Raw genomic sequence first — 19,077 nt, 5'->3', positions numbered from 1 at the left:
GGGTTCCCCCTCCCCCATCCCCTTCTTAATCTCCCCCACCCTCACCCCCATCTAGCCTGATCCAACACTCCTGAAGTGGCACAGCTTGTAGCAAAGTCCAAGGCCGGCCACAAACTTCCTGACCCGGAAGCAGAAGTTTTAAGAGCATTTCTGGTAACTGTTAGATTAAACCCTTGATTTCTGGGAGCAGGCTGCTAGAACTTAACTTTTTGGCATAGGCACGTAGTTGGAAAGACTCGATCAGATATTTAATAACCTAATCGCAACACTCCAAAGCCAAGAACACCAGACAATTTTTTTTTGAAGGAGAGCCCAGTCTTTCTTGTTCTTTTTGACACATTGCTAGTACCGGGGTTTAATGGTTTTTTAAATTTCTATAATGTACTCCAAGGGCTGTGTTTGAAAGTATCGGAACGGTTTAGATCAAATGTAAAGTATATTGAAAGCAATCCCTGCATATGAAAAGCCAGCTCCCTCCTTCACATTCACCCGGATTTTCCTCTCCTGCCGCAGTCTCCTGGCTTTTTTGTACAAAGAGTCCAGGGATTGGAAAGTGGGAACGAGAATGAGATGGTGGGCCTACAGGAATAAATTGCATAGTGCATGTGATGGTCAGATTACTGTAAAGATGTTTCCATGCTCCTGAGTAGGAGACGCTCCGGGCTTTTGCCTACATTACATAAACGGTTTTGAGAGTTAATCCCTTTCCTCATGTGACTCATGGTCTTGCAGGTCCTTCTAGAGGGGATAAAAATACAATGGATTACGGCATGCCACGTCTGCAATTCCCAAGGAAGGAGCGGCTTTAGACATGTATATTCCGAGCTTGGTGACCGAGTGCCAGTGAGTGTGTCCGAAAGCAGTTGGAAATCGGACAGTTTGTGCTGCAGTGCAAGGACAGGAAACATTGCGAGGTTCTGCAACCGTGGTTGGCTTGAGATAATACCATTGTATAACGAGGCGCAGCGACCGCTCCCACCGCTGAGAGCCCGGGGCCTGGCGTCTGGCTCCTTGGCTGCAGGCCAGGCTGAGGTCCTGCCGTCTGAAGGCAGGGTGTGCGTCCCCTCCCAGGCGGTCCTCACACACAGTGCCGGCCACACCTCACCTTCCAGAGGAAATCTGGCCAGAAAGCCAGACTTCATGACTTCTTCTTTATGAGTCTTACCCACCCCCCAGCCCTTTCCCGGGCTTTTGTTTTCCACTTGGTTGCAGTGGTGGTATTCACTCTGCACTCTGATCAGGATTTAAAGGCCCAGGCATTCAAGGAGCTGATGACAGGGTTATTGGACAGATACTGTATCTCGCCGTGCCTAGCAGCCTCCACTGTCAGCATTGAACCCTTGCTCTTCACAGGAGCCCTAGCTCTCATCACTTGGACCACCCGTCCTTCCCACAGAGCTGTTCCACCAGGCAAGAGCACTTACCAAGGACTATTCTAGACAGATTTAGCAGCAATATTGTTTGATTTTAACGGGACATTGTTCTAAACACACAAAAGAGTTCAAGGATGTGGCCATCGGGTTTTGTTCTTCTCCCCCCTCGCCCCACCCCAAGCTGTCAGGTTTCTCTGGGAAAATGGGATGAAAATGTTTGGGGACATTTCCACAATAAAACACTCTAAATTTTTTTTTTTCAGATTTCCTTTCTAGTCCTGTCAAGATTATAACTCAAATCTGCAAAAGTCAGGAAATTCCAAATTTATGTTGACACTTTCCCCTTAAAACCCTCAGCAAATGACAAACAGTGTAAAACTTCTACTTCAATTCGAAAGTTCCAAATATGACACAGGTTACCAAATCCGTCCAGCAAAAAGGTGCTTCAGGGTGGGAAGCAAATGTAATCTTTCAGGCCAATAATTTTTCTAAATGATTTCTCAGTACAGAAGATGAAATGGGCATGTCAGGTAGGTGGGCGCCTAGATTTAATGTTTGCAAATGGAAAGGAATTATATTTAATGATGGAAGCAAATGAAAAAGTAGCGGAATTTATCCACAAGATCAGTGGTTCTCAAGGTGAGAATAAGGACATGGCACCAACCAAGGAACTTTTCTGGACCCCCCATGTCAGTTCACTCTCAAAGGTTCTGCCAGCCTCAGCAGAACCCTCAGGGCAGTGGCCTGGCTTCGCAGCCGGACGGGCACATGTCCCACAGCCTAGAAGCTTCTGTCGCTGGGGCTGCGAGCTGTGGGATGAGAACAGATTATTTGGCGTATCTCACAGCCCGTTTCCTCATCTATAAATTGGAGGATGATCCGCATATCTACCTCCTGGGTTATTAAACGAGATAATGCATGCTAGCACAAGAAAGTTCTAAAAATTCCTTTATAAAGATTTGTGAAATACCAATCTAGCTAATAGTATTCACAGTGTTATGGAAAACAAGCATTGTCAGCATGAGTGGCAGAAGCATATTAGAATATGCTTTAGAGAAGAGCAGAAAGGAAAATGGATTTTCCTTAAACAGACATTTCTAGGGCCACAGAAATGACTAATTACATTGACAGAGAAAGACAGCGAAAAAGCAAAACATGCACCTTCTAGGTCCAGGGTGGGAAAAACCCTTCAGCTGCAGATAACGCAGAAAAGCATGTGGTTTGCACGTCATGAATAATAATTTTTAAAAAAGCAGCACACAAAATGGGCCTCCTAAGAGACATAGCAAGTAGCAGGGAAAAGATCTGTAGATTATAGAAAACCAGCGAGGAAGACCAGGTGAAGCAGGGCCCCGGGAGAAGGCAAGCCCACAGGCAGGGAAAGCAAGGTCTCGCTCCTCTTCACCGTCCTCTGTAAACCTGTGGTCACTTGCCCGAAGGCCTGAGACTAGGGAGAAGGCTGGTTAAGCTCCCAAGCGCGAGTGTTGACACCACACGGCTCCAACGGACACAGTCAGATGACCCAGGAAAATTAAGTCATTTTTTTTAGAGTCTAGTATGATAAGGAAATCTTGGAGGCAAATGTGCTATCTTTCATGTTAAAACAGGAAATAAAACCCACAAACATTAAATGGATAGATCCGCTTAATTTTCCTATCTGTAAGGATATTATATTTACAAGTCATCTGTCAGTACGGAACCAAGAAGACTGTGGGAAGAGGAAACCATTCCAGACCAATTTCATTTCCGTCTATGATAGACAGTGAGACCATGCAATAAAGGCAGAACAATGCCTGTGAAATCGGAGGAAACGTGTGCCACCATCTGCTCGCAGGACCCGGCTGGCTGCGTGGGAGCGGGCCTGCCAGCACCCAGGCCGGCCTTCCTCCTCGCCCACCCGCTCCTGGTCCCTTCCCCCTCACACCTGCTGGGGCTGCCTCTCCCTGAGGTTGGCTTGCCTCCCGCCGTCTTTGCTTTCAGAAGTGTTTCCAGCCACATCTGTTGTTTTCTAGGATGGAGTGGCAGTTAAGGTTCTGTGGAGAAATGAGGGTAGGATTTGGAGTCAGAACATGATGGGTGCCTGGTCCTGTCATCTACTTCTCAGTGGACTTAGGTGGGTCACTGACCCTTTCTGATTGAGACAGCCTCTCTGATCCAATGCGGACCCAGATACCATCCTTTCATGATGACGCTGAGGACTAAAAATCAAGGACAGCTGTAAAGCATGGTTCAATAAAGGTTTGATTTTTTCCTAACTTCTGATCTCACATCTTTTCTAACTCTGGGTTTTCTCTGGGATCTAGATCCCTTTGGAAGGTATATTTAGACTTCCAAAAACAGTCTAATAATGAACTTGGTTAGGTATCTGAGTCTGTCCATGGGACCCCACCATTCCCATGTTTTAGTTAGGATTGGGAAAGCAAGCCACAGTCCTGAGGCCCAGGAATGTCCACAAAAGGAAGTCTATGTGTCCCTCAGCCAGCCAGCCACTGCAGGGATCTTCCTTCCCTTTCTTTTTATATTCTTCATCTCCTTTCTTCCTCTTTTTAATTCCTAGGCCTTGATGTCCATAATGAGGAAATTCACAGAGTCTACATACTTGTACCTGAGATCAAGACTATTTTTAAGACTAATGATCTGAGGGTTCAAATGACAACAGTATTTCAGTGCCGAATTAAATGACATCGGAGTCCCAAAGAGTTAAAGCCTTTCTCCCTCTCTGCTACTGTTGCCCGCTGCAAGAAGCTCAGCCTCTGTGCCCCTTGGCGTCTGACCCCGGGCTGACTTGGCCACACATCACCCTTAATGCTGATACACCTGGAAGTCCACAGAGCCAGTAAATATTTACCTGTGCAGGAGAGAGGAAATGGCGGTTTCTGCACAGGGTAGGTGACGGGGCAGCTCATTTCTCTGTGTCAACAGTGTGAAACAAACAATGGCGATGTGCAGTGAGGGCACACTATCTGTTAGGTTCAGAGGAGGGAGCTGCCGATGGCCATGACCTCCAGGCTCCATTCTGCGCCTTTCGCAGCAGCCAGCTCGGGGCAGGCTGTGCTCTGTCTGGTTGTCAGCTCTTTACTTCATCATGCTGCTCTCCACCCCCAAGAGGAGATGATCTTAGAAATCACTGCAGGGACTTTTCAATTTTCCCCAAAAGGTTTAAGAATTAAATGTGTCCATTGCTTTCTTTTTATTCTCAGTCTGTCCATAACTTCTGTCTGGCAACTCTCAGCCAAAGAAGAGAAAGGAGAGTGGCGAGAAGATATGCTGAGGTGATGAAGAAGCAAATATGCCTCGGAAGTGGCAGCCCGAGGCTGCTGGCAAATGCCAAAAGTGTACAATACAAAGGTGAGGCCCCCAAACGGGCTGAGACAGAAGGGGAACTTTGCTACTAAAGAAAAGGGGGAAAGTATGGTTTCCTTGATTAACTATTCAGATTTCTATTCCACTATCCCTTTCAGTTTGTGTAGATAGTCTCAGCAAACAAATGGAATTGAGACACTGTATTTTCAGTACATCTATGGCAATTACTTGTCCCTTTCAGGCACATTAAGCTTGTCAGGATATCACAGTATTAGTTGATAGTAAATGACTTCTGACGGATTTGGGTAAAGGATAGACAAACGTTCTTTGTACAATACTTAGAAATTTTCTGTAAGTTTGATATTATTTATCAATAAAAAGGTTGTGGGTTTAAAAAAAAAAAAAGCTAGTACTTCATAAAAGAAAAAAAGCACACCCATGGGCTATGGAAAACAACCACGACAGTTAGATAGTCATAGCATATGTGAATAGTCCACATGATACAGAGTGATACCTTTTCTTTCTGAACATCCATTCAACCAATTACTGAACTCCAGGGAGAGCCAGGCTCTTCTCTGATGGGCGGACTTGGCTATGAACAAGAGAGAAAGGTAGAGACAAGCACAAGTCTGCAAGATCCATAATGTGATCACTCTGAGTTCTGATGGTGATATGTGCCATCTAAATGAGCAGAGAGGAGGCAAGGGGACTCTCTGCAAGAGGCCGAGCTGTCTGGAAGGCCTCTGACGGCACTGCCATCAGAGTGAGTCCTGTTGGTGAAAAGACAGCTGTGTGAAGACCCAGGGTGAGCACCCAGCATGGGAGACTAGTGTGTGCAGTGTTACTGAGCAGGAACGAGGTCAGGGCTGGAGGAACAGCCAGAAGGCCAGTTGATTAATTAACATTTTGATTAATTAATGGAAGGAACCTAAAGAATATAACTAGTTCAACTCATCATTAAGTTAGAGGGCAAACATGCCTAGGGCATCTACTTGTCTATATCGTATAAATAGTTAATGAGAATAGGATTAGCTCTAAATTCTTTTAGTAGGTGGGTCTTCTTCCAATGTCTTTTAGAACCAATTTCTCTCTTTCTTGTTTCAGTTTCCCTAAGGACGTCTTCCTTGCTAGGCTTCAAGTCCTTGGGTGTGCAGTCATGAGGAACTGGCCAAATCTCATCTGTAGTGAGATCAAACAAGAATTAAACAAGCAAACAGTAAACATCATATTGACTTAACCCAGTCGCATCAGGTTAATTCTGAAGGGCACCTATTACTGGCTGGTGACATGGTTTAATGGAGTGAGTTTAAATTTTGTCATATACTCATTGGGCAAGCAACGTTCACATGCCCAAGTGTTGTTAATTAGTGATCCAGAATTGCCAGACAATAAGGAGGAGCTAAACTGCAGCAGGATTTAGGAGCAGCAGGGTACAAAGTGATCCTATCTTGATTGACACTGTCTTCAAAGGTCTACTAATCCCAGTATCTATGTGAATTGTTTTATGAACCAAGTTGAGTTACCAGCTGGGCTCAGTGTGGATGGAAAATACTCTAAAACAAATAGCACTGAGATTTCTTCCTTATCATGATGTAATTAGCATTTGTAGATAGGCTTCTGAAAAACCATCCTATTTATTTTATAACAGAATTAAATTGACACTGGAGGAGTAGAGAGAAGGAAACATTGCCTTGGTAAGTCAGGTATCTGTGGACTCTCGTTGTGCCTGTTAGGCTAAGTTTGATTGCCACAATCTAAAATATGGACATGGCCTGGCTGGTGTGGTTCAGTTGGCTGGAGTATCATCCTGTGAGCACAGAACGGTTGTGGGTTTGATCCCAGGTCAGGGAACATACTGGAGGCAACCAGTCTATGGTTCTTCTCTCATATTGATGTTTCTCTTCCTCTACCTTTCTCTCTTGAATCAATGAAAAACACAACTTCAGCGGAGGAAATAAATAAATAAATAAATAAATAAATAAATAAATAAATAAATAAATAAAATATGGACAAATAGTCAATCTTTCTATATGGATTTTTCCCCAAAAAAAAGTTACATTTTATTCATGATTGAAATTTTCAGGAAAGTTGGATGTACACATGAAAGATATTTTCCAGGAAATTTAGCGAATGTGAGTTTGCTTCTCAAGCAATCAGAGACTCTCATTCCCCTCCAGGGCTGTGTGATGGCCACCTTAGTCCAAGATGATCACTGAGCCTTGACCAAAAAATGTGCCTTGTATTTATAGTTAGTTATACTCAGCCAGTTGTGAAAATAATTTCCAGTTTATTGCCTGCACACAAGGGAAATATAATTATATAACTTATTAAATATAATAAAATCTGGGTGCAAATAATGCAGTGACCATTCCCCTAGTAACCTGGGTACAGGTATGGTTACACACAGCCCATATACAACTGCTCTCTGGTTTCTGTGTTGGGATTTGAGAGGACTAGGAGATGGAGCTCCTCATGGGGTCAGGAAGTAGTTTGGTAGATTTGAGAGGTCGTTTGACAGGTCTGGAAAGAGAAGGTGACTGAAAGCTATTGCTCTGAGACCAGAGTAAACTGCTTCTCTTTGTCCCTCTCAGAGAAAAAGGAACAGGAAAGAGCAGGGAAGGGGAGTAAGCAGAGGTGAAGAGGGCTGTTTGGGGGTCAAATCCTCAAGGTGTTATGCCCACCTACCATGCTGCACCCTAACAATTACACGAAGCATGAAGAGTCGCTTTGATTATTAAACTAAATCCTGCACATTCCTTCCTTCTTTGTGGCTTATCGGACATAGCACCTAGTCATATGTACACAGCTCTAGAAACTAGACACAATTTAGGAGATTTGCATGAAAATAACTTTCCTTATTGATAAGTGAGAAGTAAGTGACTAGAACATGGCAAGGGGAAGGAGAGTAGATGAGGATATTGGCAGAATCAAATGAGAAATGTATGCCTGCTTTAAAGCAATTATCTGGGACTGGAAGGAGAGAATATATATCAAAGAGTAACAAGAAGTACCAGAGTTTTATGACATGCCCAGTTTTTAAAGGTTAGCCACTGACTTAACTCTAAAGGGATGGATTAAGCCAAGGCCACCTTAGCAGACTTTTGTTCTCCAGGCGATGGTTGAGGCATTCTGTGAACATGGGTCAGTAATGACTTCTTTCTTGCATTCTTTCTCTTCACTTCGTGAAACTCCCTTGACCCTCTCTGCTCTGGTTTACAATGAAATCAATGGCATCACTGCAACTTGAGGAGAGGGAAAGGAGTCCCTCAGGGGCTGCGCCCTTTTTTTCTCAGAGGAAATTAATTTGGCTGTTCTGTAGTCAAGGCCTAAAAGCGTTGAGATTCCTATAGCAGATGGCGTCCTGGCAGTATAGGCGACAAATGAAAGGCCCCGGAAGCATACGCTTTTCACCTAAAAAGACAAACCGCCTTCACAACAAACAATCCATCTCTCCCAATAAGAAACTGAAAAAGATAAGGGTTCTGCTTCACCTCCATCCGTGCATGGGCCTGGGAGTAAAAGTTTTCCATCTTAAACTCCAAGGACAGGTGTAAACAGAGGCTCAGAGCTTCCCAGGAGGCTGATTACAAAGAAGAACTAATCAGAAGCCTTTCATCTCTGACCCTTTACCTTTAGCTCTCTTCTGGGGCATGGAGGTGACAGGGTTTGTTCCTTTTGTGCCCAAGGAAGTGACAGGCAGCCTGCTGATCAATATCCCCCTTTGGTAGTGTTTTCAGAACTTAGAAGAGGGATCAGAAAATGAAGCAGAAATCAATACTCAGGTCTGGTGAGGAGGTTATCGTCACATTAATTTCATTTCTAAAAAAGAAGAAACCAACAAAGGCACACCGATTACCTTTGCGATAACAGGGACCTGAAGGTGCTTTCTAAAAAAGTGAGGGACTGAGAGCCTTGGGTTTTAGTCAGTTTGATCCCCAAGATGAGATGTGGTTGAGTTTCTCAGATTGGATACTGTCTGTGCTGTTTCCCATGCTTGATTTTCTAATCATCACTAGTTGGACAATTACCTGTAGCAGAAAAGCAAAGAAGAATTTCTAACAACAAGTCTAAGGCTTTAGGAATAGGTACTTCAGTAGATAAATGGGGATGTTTGGGAGAAATCAACAAAGCAATAAAGAGACTGGAGGGGTTGATTTATGGGGAAGATCATTCTTTTGATGTTTAGCTGGCTAATCAATGATTCTTTTTTCCTTTGGGGCATGGATTAGGGAACAGGAGAGGAGTAAAAGATTAAGATTAGTAACCTACAAATACCTGAAATGAATAATTTCACAGATGAGGCAGGAATTCCTTTCAAATTAGCCAACATAATGGAATAGATCTAAGAAATTAATTCAAAAAGTATTTATGTCACAACCTTTTGTCCCCCAGACAGCTCTCTCTTATTACTTCTTATATTGAATATACATACACTCACTGGCTCTTTGTTAGTTTAAAATAGAAAAAAATTACAATTTAAATTCTTAATGGAAGGATGTTTGAAATGTGAAAACAATTGCCTTTAAAAAACAATAAAAACTCACCCCATGAGATATTTAAAATGACATCAACACATGTTGTAACAGAGGGAGATGAAAGGACTGAATTTGTCTCTTCCATCTCTGCTATGTAAAATTTCTTGCAGGAAATATGTTTTTAATTTTTAAAATTTTTTTTATTGCTACCACCACTGCCCAACATAGTCTCTTTCTGAACTTAGAAATTTAATCAATTCATTCTTCTAATTAGTACAAGATTAAGATTTGGGGAATCTAATTCAGACAACACAATATCTACTTAGTTCTAATTTTATTTATAAACATTAAAAGGCATAAGCTAGAGGCGGGTGCTCAGTTAGAATTACATCATCCCAGTCAGTACCAGCAAATGCTTGGCTCGCCAGACATTCACTGAACACCTGCTATGCCTGCTATGCAGCGGCCGCCACCTGGTCTTTCTGCTTCTTATCATACACACTGGCTCCTGTCGCTTGCTAAGTTAATCATGTCACTTGTTCTCGAAGTGGCTTATCATTACACTTGGGACAAACCCCTAACCACACATTTCAAGAACCAACAAGACCATGATCTCCTACGCACCTCTCTGATTTCACTTCCTACCACCTTCACCCTGTTTCACAAGCTTCACCCAAGTACACCAAGCCCAGGCCTGATTCTGGTTCTTGGATGGTTTCTCTGCCTGGATTGCTCTTCCTGCAGGTCTGCTCAGGACTGACACCTTCCGTTCCTTCAGGTCTTGCTCAGGTGAGGTCCCTTCCAAGGGGACGCCCCTGACAGAACTATGTCAAGCAACACACATCATTCCTGTCATACTTCTCGATTTTCCCAGAGTATTTATTGCTTGCTTGAATCATATCACTTATTCACTTACACATGTATAATTTGCCTTCTTCATTGTTAGTGCACTAGATGAAGGAATGTGTGTGTTGTCTGTTGCAGAGTCCCCAGCATTTGGGGCAGTATGCAGCACAGGGTAGTCACCCCATATGTATATGTTGGAAGAAAGGCAGGAAAGAGGGAAGAATGGGAAGAAAAAGAGAGAAAGAAGGAAGAGAGGGAGGGAGGAAGAGCAGAGTATGATGCCATCATCATGGGGCTCTAGACAGAAACAGAAATACGCAGTAGGAGCTCCTGAAGAGGGGCGATGATGTGTTTCTGTTACCGGTATACTCCTGTGCCAGGCACATTTGAAGACTCCTTAGAGAGAGCAGAAACTTAATAAATAAGCTAAAATTTACAGTTAAGGGTAATCACAAAGAGGTAACTGCAATAATACAGTAGTCCCCCATTATCTACATGGGGTATTTTCCAAGGCCCAAAGTAACCGTGGATAGTGCCAAACCTATATATGCCATGGTTTTTCCCATACATGCATACCTATAATAAAGTTTAATTTATAAATTAGGCACAGTACCAGGTTAGCGACAATAATACTACATTAGAACAAATATAACAATATACTGTAATAAAAGTGATGTAATTTGCCCCAGAGCACAAGCTAGTGAGCATCAGAGCTGGGGCTGAGGATAGGTCATCTAGCTCCAGAATGTGAGCTCATAACCACATGGGAACTAGTACCTGACAGGGTGAGAGTCCCACTTGCACTGGGAGACAAGGCTCACAGAGTGAGGTGTGAAGAACAGACCAGAGAACAACTGGTGGGTGGCATAGTCATGAAGTGGGTACGGGAGAGGCGGAGGTAGAGAGTTCTCAGGCCATGTTCCAGGTCACTAGGGTGGACTCATCCTTTGGAACCTTTCCTGACTTTCTGTTTTATTCTGTGCCCCAAACACACTACTCATCCAACCAATGTTTCTTGGCCTGATAAGTAGGGTGACTATGGGGACTACGAATAAAAGAAATGAGATGAGGTTAAAAGAGCTGGTTGAGCTCAGGCCATTGAGAGGCAAGAATTTGGAATACATGGAAGGATAGGGCAATTATTAGAAATTTTAGGTAAATTATTCAGATGGTGCATAGAGAAGATTGAAATGAAGAAATTTAAGACAAAGAGACAAAGTAGGAAATTCTGCATCAATTAGAGTAATGGAGCAATGATAAACTAGTAATTAATAAGATTAACAAACGATTAGAAACATCCATCGGCAAATGAATGGATGAATAAATATAGTATATACATACAACAGATATCATTCAGCCTTAAAAAGGAAGAAAATTCTAACATGCTGCAACATGCATGAGCCTGGCAGACATTATGCTAAGTGAAATAAGCCAGACACAAAAGGACAAGTACTGCACAATTCAGCTTATATGAGGTACCTAGAGTAGTCAAATTCATAAATACAGAAAATAGAATAGAGGCTACCAGGGGTCCTGACCCCTTTGGGGGTCAAACGACCCTTTCACAGGAGTCGCCTAAGAACATCAGAAAACACATATATAATTACATATTGTTTTTGTGATTAACCACTGCCGGGGTCCAACCCCAGCAGGTCCAGGGGTCCCCAAAGGTGTGGACGGAGTCGGCGAAGAAGGAATGACACGGAGACAGCGTTCAGTTGATCAGCAGCCTAGCCAGGATCTCTAGCCAGGATCTCCAGCCAAGTTCTGGTCTGGATCTCCAGCGAAGTTCTGCTTAGGATCTCCAGCCAGGTTCTGTGTCCATGTTCTCTTGCTAGGTTCTCCAGGTTCTCCAGCCAGGTTCTGTAGTCATGTTCCCTCGCTAGGTTCTCCAGCCAGGTTCTGTCCAGGTTCTCCAGCCAGGTTCTGTAGCCATGTTCCCTCGCTAGGTTCTCCAGCCAGGTTCTGTCTCCAGCCAGGTTCAGTCACCAGGTTCTAGTCAGGTTCTCTTGCCAATTTCTGTAGTCAGGTTCAGTCCAGGATCTTTTGCCATGTTCTCTCCAGCGAAGTTCTTCTGTCTCTAGGTTCTGTGTAGGTTCTGTCTTCTTAGTTCTGTGTTCTTAGTTCTGTCTGTTGCTGTCTTGTTACATCTGTATTTATACCAGTTGATTCAATCCTATCAATCTCTATTACAAAGGTTAGGGCGTTTCTTATCTCCATTCCAGGGAGTAAAGATTATGTAGCTTAAGCGTGATTGTTTGTAGTTAAAGTGATTAACTACCCGCCTGGCACTTAGTTAAGGAGTTTTATCCCCTCCCTGACTTCAGGGAAAAATCCCTACCTGGGGAAACAACCTTTCTCAGAGAGGAGACCTTGGTTAAAACATATAGTGCCAAGAAGGTGAGCAAACATTTTAAGAACAGTATGCCATATATGCCAGGTCCCTTGAAACAGCAAGGATGGACCGGCTCCCGGCAAACCACTATGCTTTAATTATGTTCAATTTGTAACAATGAAATTGGGGTCACCACAACATGAGGAACTGTATTAAAGGGTGGCGGCATTAAGAAGGTTGAGAACCACTGGGCTAGAGGAAGTAGAAAGCTATTGTTTAATGGATATTGAGTTTCAGTTTGGGATGACAAAAGTTCTGGAGATGGATAGTGGCGATGGTTGCACAATAATGTGAGTACACTTAATACCACCAATCTGTCCACTTAAAAATGATTAAATTGGTACATTTTATGTTTTGTATATTTTACTGTAACCTAAACAAACAAATAAACTATTAGATATGGGTCAGAGAAAAGTGAGAGATGGAAGATGGTTCTGCATTTTGGACTTGAAGGAATGGGGGATGGCTGAAAAGAGAGGTCAGGAGGCTAGCTGAAGTGCAGGAGTATATTTTTGGAGTGGACTTAAAGGTGCCTGTGACCATTTCAATTGACCAGTAGGCATTGGGTCTCCATCAACTGGACCTCAGGCAAGGAGAACACCTGAGAGGAGAGAATTCACAAAGAGGTCAGGCTGAACCAATCAGGCAACAGATTCATGCCACCAGCTCACTGAGGTGCTTGGTTCATTTATTCACTACTTGCATATTTCAAAGGGAAATAATAGTCTGGGTTGTAACCTTTGGGGATATATCTTTAAGGCTGCTTTGAAGGAATTCATACACAGAAAATTTATTAGTTCCTCCTCAGTGCTGGGAATTGCCTTGCGTTTTTCCCTCTGTGGATAAACCTCTTTCCTTAGGCTGAGTTCTTTCACCCTCCAGCACACGGCCTGAGTGCTGGACTGTGCAGATACAATGGCCCAAACCTGCCTTCACATAGGCGCCACAGGGCCCAGCAGGACTATGCCCTTGACACCACCCTAAGCAACCTTGATAAAGTGGGTGACCATTTCTGTGGGCTCATGGAGAGATTTCCAGATGCCTTATCAAGGCCCTGGAATCAGCGGCTCAAGCCTGACTCACCCCCACGCTTGCCAGCAGATCCTGGAGGCCCACAATGTGAGGAAATCAGCAATACACAATTGGGGAGGTCTTTTGTGTGGTAACTGAGCTTCACTTTTCCTGGCTCTAAATAGCACCTATGCTATGACAACATGACGTGCAGGGGCACTTCTGTTTCAGTTGTCCAGTAGCAACCTACTACAGTTTTATGTTACACTGAAGGACAAGGGATGTTTCCCTTCATATTATGGCTTCGTCTGCAAAATGATTAAAATATCCATCCTCTGTAAAGTACAGCATAGGAAATGTAGTCAATAATATTGTAATAACTATGTTTGGTGCCACTAGACTTATGGGGGTGATCACTTTGTAAGTTATTTATAGATGTCTAATTACTATGTTGTATACCAGAAACTAATATAATATTGTATGTCAACTGTAATTCAAAAATAAAAAATATATACTTAAAGAAAATACCTGGCAGCTCAGCTCAGTCCCTGTCATGGAGAGTCCCTGCCTCCCGGCTGCTTTTGCTCCTTCTGCTCTGGGCCTGGGCCTCAGCACCAGGCAACACCTCTGCTCAGTGAACATGAGCAGCCACCTGGCCAAGTGCAGTCAATGTGGTCCTGGCCCACCCGGGGGGCAGTTCCATTTCCCGAGCCATCTCCTTCCTTCTGGCCTTGGAGCTGGAGCTAAGGCCTGGCTGGCTCACCTCAGCATGCATGTGAAGGGAGAAGATGAGGAAGAGAACCATCTGGAAGTATGAGAAACCGGACTCTTCGTGGTCAAGCTCCCAGTTGCTCTCGATTCTGTGATGAAGATTTCAGTCATTTTGGAAACAGTCTATACCCATGTGCTTCAGCCATATCCATCTCAGGTCACTCAATCAGAGAAGCAGTTTGTGGTGTTTGAGGGAAACCATTATTTCTACTTTTTCTATCCAATAGACACAAACTATGCATGTGAAGCTTGCCTCTCAAAATGTGGAGAGCTATACCAAGTTGGAGAACCCCTGCGATCTGAGTACTTCCTAGATTATGGACATCTCCAAAATGTCCCTATTTATAGTCAGGATACTTTTAATGTACATTATGAGAACAGTCCTTTCCTTACTATCACCAGCATGACCCAAATCCTCGAGGTCTCTCAATGGGGTAATATTGCTGTGGAAGAAAATGTGGACTTGGAGCACACAGGGCTGTGCTTATGGGGCCTTTGTCATGCTATAATTACCAGAGACACCCAGATAGTCCATTCTCTAAAGACCATCCTTCCTACTGCTGCCCAAGATGTTTATTAGCGGAATAAGACTGGCTATATTCCACCAGCCACCTCCTTATTTTGGATGATTCCATAGAAATGGAGATCCAGCCTTGTTTCCCTCTTTTTGGAGGGTGGAAGACCCATTACATCATTGGCTACAACCTCCCAAGTTATAAGTATCTCTATAATTTGAGAGACCAAACCTCTATAATATGCACTGAAGATGAGGTTTGTGGACCACATGTTTGATGAACAAGTGATAGATTCTCTGGCTGTGAAGATCATCTTGCCCTAAGGAGCCAAGAACATCCAAATTGACAGTCCCTAAGAAATCAGACGTGCCCCAGATAAGCTGCACTATACCTACTTAGACACATCTGGCTGCCCTGTGATTGTTTCCTAAAAAGAATAATCTGGTAGAACAGGACACTGTGGTGTACTACGCGTTCAACAAGGTGCCCCTGCTGGTAGTGCTGACATTCAGGGACTGCTAATACCCCAAGGACACTCTTTGCAGATACTTATATTCCTCACCTCAGGACTCCACTAGAGCCACGAAGAAGCACTGACGGCCCTTCTAGAAGTATGCTGCCCTAAAATGGGTGATCACCTCTCAGTAGCTTTACAGAGAGGTTTGTGGGGACCAAACACCAATGAAGGGAGAGCCCAGGATATTTTCCAGAAAAGTATTCTAAAGTCACTTTAATATTCTCCATATCGGGCAATGGGAACTCTAATAGGAGAATATTGTTTATTTAAGTATGTGCTATGCTTTCTCTAACACGAACATGGAAACTTCACCTTAAACAAATCGATCTTTTAAGGGAGGGGATGAACAAATGTCTGAATCAAAGACAAAAGAAAACAAAAGTGGCTTAAATGGTCAAAAATGCTCTATCCTTGCATTTTCACCTGGCCTGCTTTCTGATAGTTTTGCAGTCCAAACTGCTCACCACCACTTGCAGGTGGGTTAATGTATTCTCCAGCTTATGGCTATTCTCCCTTAAACACAAGGGCTCCCTGGGCCCAGCTACTGCTTCCTCCACCAGCAACTCCTCCCTGATTCCTACAGTGTCCTGGCTGACACACATCACCACTGTGGATGGGCTGCAGCAGCACAGACACTGGGCTCCCTCTAGGATGGTTTTGCATGGGAAAGATCTGTCAACGATTCAGCTCAGGCAGTATATTTCCTTTGATTTTCCATAGGATTGTCCCGCTCTGGGAAGTAAGGCCGACCTCAGAGCCTGAACTTCCTCCGCTGACAAATGGGTCCCCCATCACACATTGTTTTGGGTACCTGAAGGGACTATTTTAAGGCATTTGGTTATGATGTCAGTGAAAATGGTCCACAATTCATAAGACACCACCACAAGAAGACCATCAAGGACAAATTGTTCGTTGACAATTCCAAAAGTATTTAAGAGTAGTTACTTTGCAAAAAAAAGTTTGAAGTGTCCTAAAATCTTATACTCATATGTGAAAGAAACTTGATAGTTTTCCCAAATTTGGAAATAATTGTTAAGATTTAGATGATATTACCAATAACAAATTGTGAAATGGAAAAAAAATGTGTAGGTAATATAATCAATAATATTGTAATAGCTATGCATGGTGGATACTTAAAATATTGGGGAATTACTCTGTAAAGTATATGATTCTCTAACTTCTAAGCTGTACACCTGAAACTAAAACAAAATAATATTGAATGTCAACTTTAATTGAATAATAAAATTTTAAAAACTTTTTAAAAATCTGCCAACCATGCTAGAGGAAAGAGTTATTTATCTTTATATTCTCTTTAAGAAAAATTCTCTTATAAAACCTGTGTAATATAGAGAGGCACTTAAAAAGTATGTTATCGCCGAAACCGGTTTGGCTCAGTGGATAGAGCGTAGGCCTGCGGACTGAAGGGTCCCAGGTTCGATTCCGGTCGAGGGCATGTGCCTGGGTTGCGGGCACATCCCCAGGGGGTGTGCTGGAGGCAGCTGATCAATGTTTCTCTCTCATTGATGTTTCTAACTCTCTATCTCTCTCCCTTCCTCTCTGTAAGAAATCAATAAAATATATTTAAAAAAATAAAAAGTATGTTATCAAAAAACATAAGAAAGTGATATAGAGATATGTCAAACAATTGGTTAATAAAATATATTGTGAAGTTTTTCTGATTTGTGGTCTTTTTGTGATGCATTGTTAAGTTTTTTAGACTTGTGATTTGTAGTGCTTCTTTTCTCATTAAAAAATATTTATACATAACACACCCATACACAGAGTACTGAAAGTACACATGTAATAATATTAGGTATTGATTTAAATACTCAGTAGTGATTTTTTGTAATTATTGTTCTTTTTAAAAATTCTCACAGAATAGCTCTGACTGACTCAGTGGATAGAGTGTCAGCCTGTGGACTGAAAGGTCCCAGGTTCGATTCCGGTCAAGGGCATGTACCTTGGTTGCGGGCACATCCCCAGGAGAAGGTGTGCAGGAGGCAGCTGATCAATGTTTCTCTCTCATCAATGTTTCTAACTCTCTATCTCTCTCCCTTCCTCTCTGTAAAAAATCAATAAAATATATTAAAAAAAAATTCTCACAGAATAAGTATATTAAAATATTTATCTTTTCTCATATTTTGGCTATCCTGTTATGTTAATAGATTCAACTTGTTAATTTATAGTTGGGTAGCAATTTTCTATTCTTTTCTTTAATAAATCATCTTTCTAACTTAAAATATATATTACCTTTAATATTTTAATTCATGGCTACATGTTTATTTTTATATCTAGACAAAATATCTAAAATTCCTAACCAAAAAATTATACTCATCAAAACAAAAATATCCCTATTTATTATTACTATCAGGGCATCATAATAAACTCTGAGTTATAAATTCTGTAATTTAAATTTATGCCTCTTGCCTGTGTTTTACTGGTGGAAAAGGTGTTTAATAAACACACAAATTAATATGTCAGCCCTAGAGGAATACTATGTATTCAAACTATCTCAAAAAGATGACAAACTAATATTCTCTAAAAATCATTGACTAGTCAGGACATTTCTGATTGCAAATGACAGAAAATCCAACTGAAATTAATGAAAACAAAGCTTCCTGGTCATAAGTGGGAGCTGTGGGGAGGAGAAGCTGGCAGGGGATCCAGGTCTGGACACCACAGCCTTGCTCACCTCTTTGTTGGCTCCGTTCCCTCTCTTATTTTCTTTTTCAATATATTATTATTGATTTCAGAGAGGAAGGGGAAGGGAGAAATAGAAACATCGATGATGAGAGAGAATCATTGACTGGCTGCCTCCTGCACGCCCCCTCCTGGGGATCAAGCCTGCAACCCAGGCATGTATCCTTGACCGGGATCAAACCCGAGACCTTTCAGTCTGCAGGCCGATGCTCTATGCACTGAGCCAAACCAGCTAGGTCTTGGCTCCATTTTCAAATAGGCGATCCCTTCCAGCAACTCCAGGATTACAACTCAGAACCCCAAATCCAGCTGAAGAAACTCAGTGTGCCTTTCTGGCAACAGCTAGGTCTTCTTGGCTTTGATGAACTTACCTAGCACACAGCACTGGGGCCAGAAAGATACACTATGCCAATGTAGCAGGACTGAGATGGGATGCTGTTTTATTAAAACAGGAAAATAGACCATAGGAAGGAAAAGAATTGCTCAGTATGATTTTGAAGCGTAAAAGAATCCATCTGGTATTAAACATAGGAAAGTGGTTTTGTAGATGCTGCCTCTGAGACATTGTGTATGTGGTGTGGGATATGCATGTGTGTTGTGTGGTCTGTGTGGTGTATGTGGTATGTGGTATTGCTGTATTGTGTGGTATGTGTAATGCGCACCTGTATGGTGTGTGGTGTGTGGTGTGTGTGGTATGTGGGGTGTGTGTGTGTGAGTGTGGTGCCTACATGGAGAACAAAATGTCCACAGTAAAACAGCCCTGCTGCTCAGGGGAATTAGAGAGGCCTTCTAGGACTGTCAGGGATGTAGCTCCAGTAAGGTCACGGTTAAATGTTGAAGCATTATAAATTAGATTGGGGGTGGGGGGTGGGGGACGGGGAAGCCATCTGGCAAAGCAAACAGTTAGGGTGGGAGTTGTGGAAAAGAAATGTAGATCTCAGAGTCCAAAGTGGACATGCTGACATTTCATGTGGTTCACTAACTCTACTTTGTGGCCTTCATAAATTTCACTCAGAATTAATGTCAATGAAATTAATGAAATCACAGGCTGTTCAACAAAAGAAGTATCAATCTGTAGTTTTCCATTGGGTCAATGAGACCTCAACTTATCATAAGTATGCTTCATATCTCCAAGAGCTGAGCGCTGAGTTTGCTTAAAGTACCTGTCAGG

General features: G+C 42.7%; 1 pseudogene; it reads left to right on the top strand.

Moving 5' to 3' along the window:
• The first annotated feature begins 13,430 nt into the window (after positions 1–13,430).
• On the top strand, positions 13,431–15,251 carry LOC118670799 (annotated as a pseudogene).
• Positions 15,252–19,077: the final 3,826 nt, after the last annotated feature.

The sequence above is a fragment of the Myotis myotis genome, unplaced genomic scaffold (assembly GCF_014108235.1).
Source record: "Myotis myotis isolate mMyoMyo1 unplaced genomic scaffold, mMyoMyo1.p scaffold_m19_p_16, whole genome shotgun sequence".
NCBI lineage: Eukaryota > Metazoa > Chordata > Mammalia > Chiroptera > Vespertilionidae > Myotis > Myotis myotis.
The sequence above is the reverse complement of the archived record's forward strand: the minus strand, read 5'-3'. Positions and strand labels throughout refer to the sequence as shown.